The sequence below is a fragment of the Mirounga angustirostris genome, unplaced genomic scaffold (assembly GCF_029215605.1).
Source record: "Mirounga angustirostris isolate CCGP_5_RB_7025 unplaced genomic scaffold, mMirAng1.0.hap1 SCAF_11, whole genome shotgun sequence".
Taxonomy (NCBI): Eukaryota; Metazoa; Chordata; class Mammalia; order Carnivora; family Phocidae; genus Mirounga; species Mirounga angustirostris.
The window spans coordinates 94,299,314-94,308,782 of NW_026991719.1; the positions used below are offsets into that span (position 1 = coordinate 94,299,314).

The 9,469-nt window shown below is 38.0% G+C and overlaps 1 long non-coding RNA gene across 1 annotated transcript; it reads left to right on the forward strand.

The window, feature by feature from the left end:
* The first annotated feature begins 568 nt into the window (after positions 1–568).
* Positions 569–8,486, forward strand: LOC135362029 (uncharacterized). The gene is made up of 3 exons (XR_010406320.1): positions 569–690; positions 4,543–4,641; positions 8,311–8,486. It is a non-coding gene; the product is annotated as an uncharacterized LOC135362029 (long non-coding RNA).
* Positions 8,487–9,469: the final 983 nt, after the last annotated feature.

A 9,469-nucleotide genomic window follows, 5' to 3' on the forward strand; every position in this document is an offset into this window, starting at 1 on the left:
AGGACTCAATCTCAGGACCCTGGGATGATGACCTGAGCCAAAGGCAGATGCTCAACCGACTAAGCCACCCAGGCGTCCCTCAGTCCAGTTTTATATAGGCTGTTCACAGCTACTTGAGTGACAGTGCTATACAAAATCCAAACTGTCCCTTGCCACCTAGTGCCAGGATATTCATCCCTCATTGGAATCATTAAGTAGCAAGTGGGGAACATTTCTATATCCGTGGATATAGGGCTAACACGATATTTATTTCATTAACCTCAGGGACAGTAGCTTAAGTAAGCAGAAAGGTTGATCAGTGTCTCTGGCCACTGAATCCCAGCAAATTACAATGTGAGGTCACCAAATGGTCACAGCTGATGACATCACAAAGGGTTTGCTGCATATAAAGCCCAGACCATCTTTAAGTCTAGGCTTATTTCTCCCAAGGGTGTGTGGTGGCTGGAAGGGTTCCTGTTACAGGGCTAGTAAAAGACTGGTATTTTTCTCTTTCTCATGCAGAATCTTTACTTAGAGAAATTGATTCGTATCCGCAGCAAGGGTAATCAACAATAATTTCTTTCCTTTTCAGCTCACGGTTTTGAAGAAAACCGAAGAGTGTGATCGACAGTACGTGCTGCCCTTGCCGTGGTGTGGACACAGAGTTCAAGCTTAGACGAGGAGCAGACACTGACGTCACACTTCTGATAGGTAAGTAAAGTCAGCTCAGTTGTACTTTGATTCTGTGCTACCCCCTTCAGCACATAGGCTCCTTTTTCAAAGTAGGCCTCGCACAGAACTTCCTCTGTTAATATCTGGTTAGCACTGTGTCCACGTACACTCAGTCTCTCTAATGGTTCATTACGATCATCATGAGAGATCGTGAGCCTGGGGGATTGGAAATATTAACCTATCTGGTAAGTTCTAACACCCTTGAAACTCAGCTGTAGAATGATAAGCAGTAAGATCTGATCTCAGCTTTGCTCCTAATTGGCTGTGGCTTTAAGTAAGTCACACTCCTTGGGTCTTGGCTTCTTCATTGTTAGAAGTAGAGGATAAGATTAGTGGACTTCTAAGAAGGCATCTTCCCGCTCACATACTTTAGACTTGTGTGATTTGAATTCTAAGTGGGGTTAACTTTAAATTACAAGCAGAGAGTGGGGCACCTGAGTGGCTCAGTTGGTTAAGCGTCTGCCTTCGGCTCAGGTCATGATCCCAGGGTCCTGGGATCGAGCCCTGCATCGGGCTCCCTGCTCTGCGGGAAGCCTGCTTCTCCCTCTCCCACTCCCCCTGCTTGTGTTCCCTCTCTTGCTGTGTCTCTCTCTGTCAAAAAAATAAAATAAATAAATAAAATTACAAGCAGAGAGATCACATGACTCTGCACATGCAGCAATGAACCATTTACAGAAGGAAATTGTGGACATTATCTTGTGTAGGCACATGCTCAGAAGCACACAAAGAGAAGCTGATTTTAGGAGAAGGGATGGGAGTGTGGATTCAGAGAAATCTTAAAGTTTAATTTTTTTTTTTTTAGTAATCTCTATGCCCAGCATAGGGCTTGAACTCCCATGCTCTTCCGACTGAGCCAGCCAGGTGCCCCTGGATTCAGAGAAATCTTAACATGGAGAGTAGTGAAGTCAAACAAGTTCATATCTTTCAGTGAAAGATTCGTAAAGAGCATGAGCCTGGCTGGCTCAGTAGGTAGAGCATGTAACTCTCGATCTCAGGGTCGAGAGTTTAAGCCCCACGCTGGGTGTAGAGATTACTTAAAAAAAAAATAGAGTATCAGATCATTGATTGATTAAAGTCTTTGGGGAGGGATTGAAATTTAAAGATACTAGAGATTCAGATTAGCCACTGTGGGACGTTTTCCAGGACTCAGATACGAATGGAGAAAACAATAAGTAGTATTTTAGGTTTGACCCTAACCATTATTATTATCCAGATTGTTCACGCACTCTTCCTTCAGACTTGGATCTGAATGCCTTTTGTAATTTCTAAAGGTAAAATATACTCTGAGAATGAATATTGATTAACAGTGAAAGTCCTTATTGTTCCATTTAAGCTAAAGACAATTCCATACAAGAAGATATATCACTTTTAGAAACAGGAGTAGCATTGTTGTATAGCCTTCTAAAATGATTTGAGGTGACATTGCAACAAAGGGGAAATAAAATGTAAATATGGCGTTTCTTTAGCTGGACCAACCAGAGTTCACACTAAATAGGTTTGTTTGGTCTTGTTTAGAGGCCTGACTGAGGTAGGGGTTGTGGCAGGACACAGCAGAAGAATGTCCACCATTTAGATTATCTCTCTGGATTAGTACCATATTTTAACCTCTCACATTCCCTCGTAACATTTTATACAAGTATTTTGATTTACTGTCTCAAGGAGAATACCTTTATGATGTGTATCATTCTACTGTCTGATTTGGTGGAGCACATCTTTTAGAATGCTAAGCAATTAAGGATGCAGTAGAAAGATTCTAATTTGTATTAATGTGAATCAACTTGAATGTTCTAGAAGTGCGATCTCATTTCAAGATTAAATATATTTAAGAAGTTGAACTATCTGACATCTTATTTTTATACTTCATTTTCTAATTTATTAAACTTAAATATATGGTGTATAACATTAAAAAACAGTATAAATTATTTTTGTTCTTCTTTTCCTTGCCTCAGGAGTCATATCTAGAAAGAAGTTGCTGCCTGTGTTCTCTTCTAGGATTTCTATAGTTTCAGGTCTCACATTTAGGTCTTTAATCCATTTTGAATTTATATTTGTATATGGTGTAAGAAAGTGGTCCAGTTTCATTCTTTTGCATGTAGCTGTCCAGTTTTCCCAGCACCATTTGTTGACGAGACTGTCCTTTTCCCCATTGTATATTCTTGCCTCCTTTATTGAAAATTAATTGACCATATAATTGTGGGTTCACTTCTGCGTTTTCTATTCTATTCTATTGATCTATGTGTCTATTTTTGTGCCAGTACCATGCTGTTTTGATCACTACAGCTTTGTAATCTAATTTGAAGTGTGCAATTGTGATGCCTCCAGCTTTGCTTTTCTTTTTTCATGATTGCTTTGGTTATTTGGGGTCTTTTATAGTTCTGTACAAATTTTAGGATTGTTTGTTCTACCTCTGTGAAAAATGCTGGTGGTGGTATTTTGATAGGGATTGCATTAAATGTATAAATTGCTTTGGGTAGTATAGACATTTTAACAATATTTGTTCTTCCAATCCATGAGCATGGAATATCTTTCCATTTCTTTGTGTCATCTTCAATTTCTTTCATCAGTGTTTTATAGTTTTCAGAGTACAGATCTTTCACCTCTTTGGTTAGGTTTATTTCTTGGTATCTTATGGTTTTTGGTGCAATTGTAAATAGGATTGTTTTCTTAATTTCTCTTTCTTTTTTTTTTTTTAAAGATTTTATTTATTTATTTGAGAGAGAGACTGAGATAGAGAGAGCATGAGAGTGGGGAGGGTCAGAGGGAGAAGCAGACTCCCTGCTGAGCAGGGAGCCCGATGCGGGACTCGATCCCAGGACTCCAGGATCATGACCTGAGCCGAAGGCAGTCGCTCAACCAACTGAGCCACCCAGGTGCCCCTTAATTTCTCTTTCTGCTGCTTCATTATTGGTGTATAGAAGTGCGACATATTTTTGTACATTGATTTTGTATCCTGTGACTTTACTGAATTTGCTGATCAATTCTAGCGGTTTTTTGGTGGAGTCTTTTTTTTTTTTTTTGTAATGCCACATTTAAAAAATTTTTTTTAAAATTTTATTTCATTATGTTATGTTAATCACCATACATTACATCATTAGTTTTTGATGTAGTGTTCCATGATTCATTGTTTGCATATAACAGTGCTCCATTCAATATGTGCCCTCTTTAATATCCATCACCAGGCTAACCCATCCCCCTCCAGAACCCTCAGTTTGTTTCTCAGAGTCCATAGTCTCCCCCTCCGATTTCCCCCCCTTCATTTTTGGCAGAGTCTTTTGGGTTTTCTATAGAGAGTATCATGTCATCCACAAATAGTGAAAGTTTTACTTCTTCCTTGCCAATTTGGATGCCTTTTATTTCTTTTTGTTGTCTGATTGTTGTGGCTTGGACTTCCAGTGCTATGTCGAATAAAAGTGGGGCGAGTGAACACCCCAGTCTTGTTCCTGACTGTAGAGGAAAAGTTCTTAATTTTTCCCCATTTAGGATAAAATTATTAAGATCTAATTTTGAATAGCAAAACAAAAAATGCCCATGATATATGAAGAAAAATGTGGCTCACACATTTAAAAAATGTTTTATAGTATTTTTTTTCAGGAGTAAAAATGCTTTTGTTTGCCTTAGTTTGAGAGCATCGTTCATCATTACTACCACTACCACCACCAGCACTAGCCCCACCCCGACAGAGGGGTATTTAATTGTCATGAAAATAGTCATGAGTGAAGGCCCGGGAATTAAAGAAGCAAAGGGTATTCCATTTATTTAATATATAATATTGTTTAAAGCTTTCTGGAAGCTATATTATTAAGTGTGCATTTATGGTGATGATCATTGTAGATAAAGGAAAAATTCATCGTCTGAACCCAAGCTCAAAACAAGATGCCAGAAGAAAAGATCAAAGAGCTTAAAACAGAATTCCAGCAAAACTGAACACAGGTAATGAAACTACATATATATTGTATCATGTCAAGATGAGTTATAATTTGGAAAATATCTAATTAAATAGAAGGAAAATAGGGCCAGAAACAGACTTTCTCATAAATTAAAATTTTAGTTTAAATAACTCTACAAATTTGATTTCCCAAGACAAATCATTTCCATGTGTAGAAAAGACTAAAACATTAGTTTCTTAAGCTTCTCTACATATTTTGTGATAGAATATATTATACAAGCAAAATTATTTTTGAGAGAAAATTTTCATTCTAATTCGAAAAATTGGGTCCACTTTTATATGACTCTGGGTTCTGGAGAAACAGAACCAACAGGACAGAGATTTTATGTATATATTATACATACACACATGTATATATTATATATATATAATATATTCATATATAAATATGACTATATTTTATATATAATATATAACATACACTTATATGTAAGTATGCATATATTTTATATAAATTTGTATATATACTTTATATATAACTTATATAATATATAATATACATAATGTAACAAAGTAGCTCACATGATTATGGTAGCAGCCAGTTTCAAGATCTACAAGGTGAGTTGGCAAACTGCAGGCATAGGAGAGCCATTGCTTTAGATCGGATCTAATCTGATCTAATCTGATCTAAGCCTTAGAATCATGAAAACCAATGATGTCGTTCTGGTTGGAAGGCCAGCATGATTGAAACCCAGGAAGAGCCAATGTTTGAGTTTGAGTCCTAAATGGACTCAGGAAAAATGCCAATGTCCCAGTTCAAAGGCAGTTTAGGCAGTAAGAATGCTTTCTTACTGGTTGGAAGACCAGCACTTTTGTTATACTTAGGCCTTCAATTGATTGGGTTAGGCCTGCTCCCATTAGGGAGGGCAATCTGTGTTACTCAATTTACCAATTCAAATATTAATCTCATCCAATAACACCTTCACAGAAACACCCAGAATAATGTTTAGCCAGATATCTGGGCACCCTGTTGCCCAGTCATGTTGACACATAAAATTAACCATCAGGACATTTCCTTTCATGAAGAAAATCTTCAATTATTTTAATGATCCCCAAAACTTTTGTAGACCTCTATAATCTTGACTACCATCATTTCAAAACCTGTCAACTTTATATTCCCACCTACATTCTCTTTGAGGAAAGTTTTCATGATACTTAAATCCTTGTTAGGTGGTCTACACTTTACAACTGATTAAGTACTCTGCTCAAGACAGCTCATATTTGGAGGGAATATTCAGAATGTGAAGATTGTATCTTAACATAGTGGATCCTCAATAGGTGTTTGTTGCTTGAATTGGTCGGTTTCTACTATTCTACTGAAAACTTAACAAAAAACTCTACAGTGAACTCCAAGTGACCCAATCTGGTGGCCTTTTCTTAGCCTCACTTTTCTTTACTGTATCTGTAATATTTGACAAATTTTTTTCTATCCTACTTTCCTTTTTTTTTTTTTTTTTTCCCTCTAAGAAGTTGGTTACTCTCCCTTTTTTCACTCTCCATATTAGGACTTTCACCTAGGTTCTGTCTTCAGCTCATGACAAATGACTTGCAGGCATGAGGAGGTAGTCTGCTATAATAGAGAGGGAGCTGAATTAGGTGTGTGAAGAACTTCATTCAAGTCCTAATCATGTTTCACACTAAATTTGTGACCTTTGTCCAATCACTTAGGCTTTTGGAGTCTCAGTGTCTCATCTATAAGTGGTGAGATAAAACTACTTGCCCTACCTATATCACAAGGTTATAATAAGGCTCAAAAGGGATCATAGATGTAAAAACTTTGATAAGCATATATTACTATACAAATGGATGTCGCTTACGTTGTTATAAGATAGCTAGACCATTGGTACTCTGAGACAGACTCTTTGTGTAAAGCTAATTAGCTCCCAAGGGGATCAAACCATAACCTTGTATTATCCATATTTGAACAAACTAGTCTAACAGGCCCAGGCCAGATAGAATACTTCTTTGCATATCTTTACCATGAAATCTAATTTCTCATTATTTTGGAGTACTGTTTCACAAAGTTTTAGATGAGGATGCCAACTCTTCTAGCATTAGAGTGTTAGCAGAAGGACCCTCATTGTGTAGAGTTAAAAATGCTTATTAAATATCTGTACAAGTCTCTTTCAGGTACTAAGTCCTTGAAGATTGATAAATTAATAAGTAGTGTATCATCTCTAAAAAAACCCACAAATGTCTATTGCATATTTTACTGCAAGCATTTCAACATTAGATTATTTCTATTAAGGAACATTGGCTGTCCAGTTACTCATAAATTTCAGGACCTCTTCTACTGCCTCTATAGGCAGATAGAGGGCCATGCCCACCATCATCTCTACCAGTGCCACCCCTACCCAAAGGAGTTGTTTCTCCTCTTCCAATTCCTTTACCTGGAATAAATGGTAAACCATCATCACCACCACGGTCATCTTTGTTCAAGGACCTCCTCCTCCATCACTACCTCTGTTGGGGGAGAGGGACCTTTTGCTCCAGGATCATCACTTGGCTCTAACTTTAAGGAAAGAAGCAGAAATAAATGTATAAAACTGAACTTCATGGTTCCATTCTTAACCCTATGACTTGATTCTCCTTGAAGAGAATCGAATGGTCAAAGGCAAAACTTGGACTAAAGTTTACGGCATCTTCTAGCCATTGGTGATCATTAATGTGCACATATCGCATAGCTGTAGCCAAGTATGGTACAATGTTAGGGAATAAGACTGCTGGCTCTTCTGCTTTCCTTGTGAGCTCACAATCTTATGCTCCTTCTTCAGACAGTATCTCAATAATTGGAAACTCCATGGGGAATGTGAAACTCATGTAGGAGGCAAAGAGAAAACAATAAGGTTGTGTAAGGATAATTGTATCAGTTTCCTAGGGCTGCCATAACAAATTATCATAAACTGGGTGTCTTAAAACAACAAAAAGTTATCTCTCAGAGTTCTGGAGTACGGAAGTCCAAAATCAAAGTGTTGGCAGGGCCACACTCCCTCTGGAGGCTCTAGGACACAATCTCTTCCTTGACTCCACCAGCTTCTAATAATGGCTATTAGCATTCCTGGGCGGCATCTCCCTCCGTTCCATTTTTACATTGCCTTCCCCTCTTTGTGTCTGTAAACTCCCTCTACATCTCTTTGTCTCTTTTGCAAGGCGATTGCATTCAAAGCTCACCCAGATAATCCAGAATAAGTACCTCCTCTTAAGATCTTTAACTTAATCACATCTTTTGCTATATAAAGGAGTCACAGATTCTGGGGATTAGAATGTGGGCATATCTTTTTGTCTCACTACAGTAATATAGAAAACACATTCTTTTTTTTTTTTTAAAGATTTTTATTTATTTGAGATAGAAGCGAGAGTGAGAGAGAGAGCACGAGTGGGGAAGGGGTAGAGGGAGAGGAAGAAGCAGGCTCTCCACTAAACAGGGGCTCAATCCCAGGACCCTGGGATCATAACCTGAGCGGAAGGCAGACGCTTAACTGACTGAGACACCCAGGTGCCCCTAGGAAACACATTCTTTTGAAAAGCAATTTTGATTCCTGTACCATCTTTAAGTACTGTAACTCTCCTAAATATAAACATAGGTGCTTTTAAAGAAATTATTGACCCTTGTTATCTTAGTTATTTTTGTTAAGATAATGTTTTCTACGTAGGGATCCGAAGGGGTATGTGCACCCTGATGTTTATAGCAGCAATGTCCACAATAGCCAAACTGTGGAAAGAGCCAAGATGTCCATTGACAGATGAATGGATAAAGAAGATGTGGTATATATATACAATGGAATATTATGCAGCCATCAAAAGGAATGAGATCTTGCCATTTGCAACAACGTGGATGGAACTGGAGGGTGTTATGCTGAGCGAAATAAGTCAATCAGAGAAAGACATGTATCATATGACCTCACAGATATGAGGAATTCTTAATCTCAGGAAACAAATGGAAGGTTGCTGGAGTGGTGGGGGGTGGGAGGGATGGGGTGGCTGGGTGATAGACATTGGGGAAGGTATGTGCTATGGTGAGCGCTGTGAATTGTGCAAGACTGTTGAATCACAGACGTGTACCTCTGAAACAAATAATACAATATATGTTAAAAAAAAAAAAAGGAGATAGCAGGAGGGGAAGAATGAAGGGGGGGAAATCGGAGGGGGAGATGAACCATGAGAGACGATGGACTCTGAAAAACAAACTGAGGGTTCTAGAGGGGAGGGGGGTGGGAGGATGGGTTGGCCTGGTGATGGGTATTAAAGAGGGCACACTCTGCATGGAGCACTGGGTGTTATACACAGACAATGAATCATGGAATGCTACATCAAAAACTAATGATGTAATGTATGGTGATTAACATAACAATAAAAAATTTAAAAAAGAGAGAGAAAAAAGATAATGTTTTCTATTGAGATTTAAATTTTTATAGTGTGGAATATGTGGCAACATTTGGTAGTGACAGTAACCTCATTTTTTTTTTTTAATATGGTATAGGAAAGTGCTTTCTTCTTGAATGTTTTGCTTAATCGTCATCAATGTATTTTTTTTCTCTTATTATTGAGTTTTTTATTTTAAAATCTTATCACATGGGGCACCTGAGTGGCTCAGTTGGAAGTGTCTGCCTTTGGCTCAGGTCATGATTCTGGGGTCCTGGTATCGAGTCCCGCATCAGGCTCCCTGCTCAGGCTCTCCCTCTGCCCCTCCCCACACTTGTGCTCTCTCCCTCTCTCTCAAATGAATAAATAAAATCGTAATAAAAATAAAAAATAAAAAGCTTATCACAAAAATTACACAATACCCATGAATTAGGAATGAATTCTCTAATG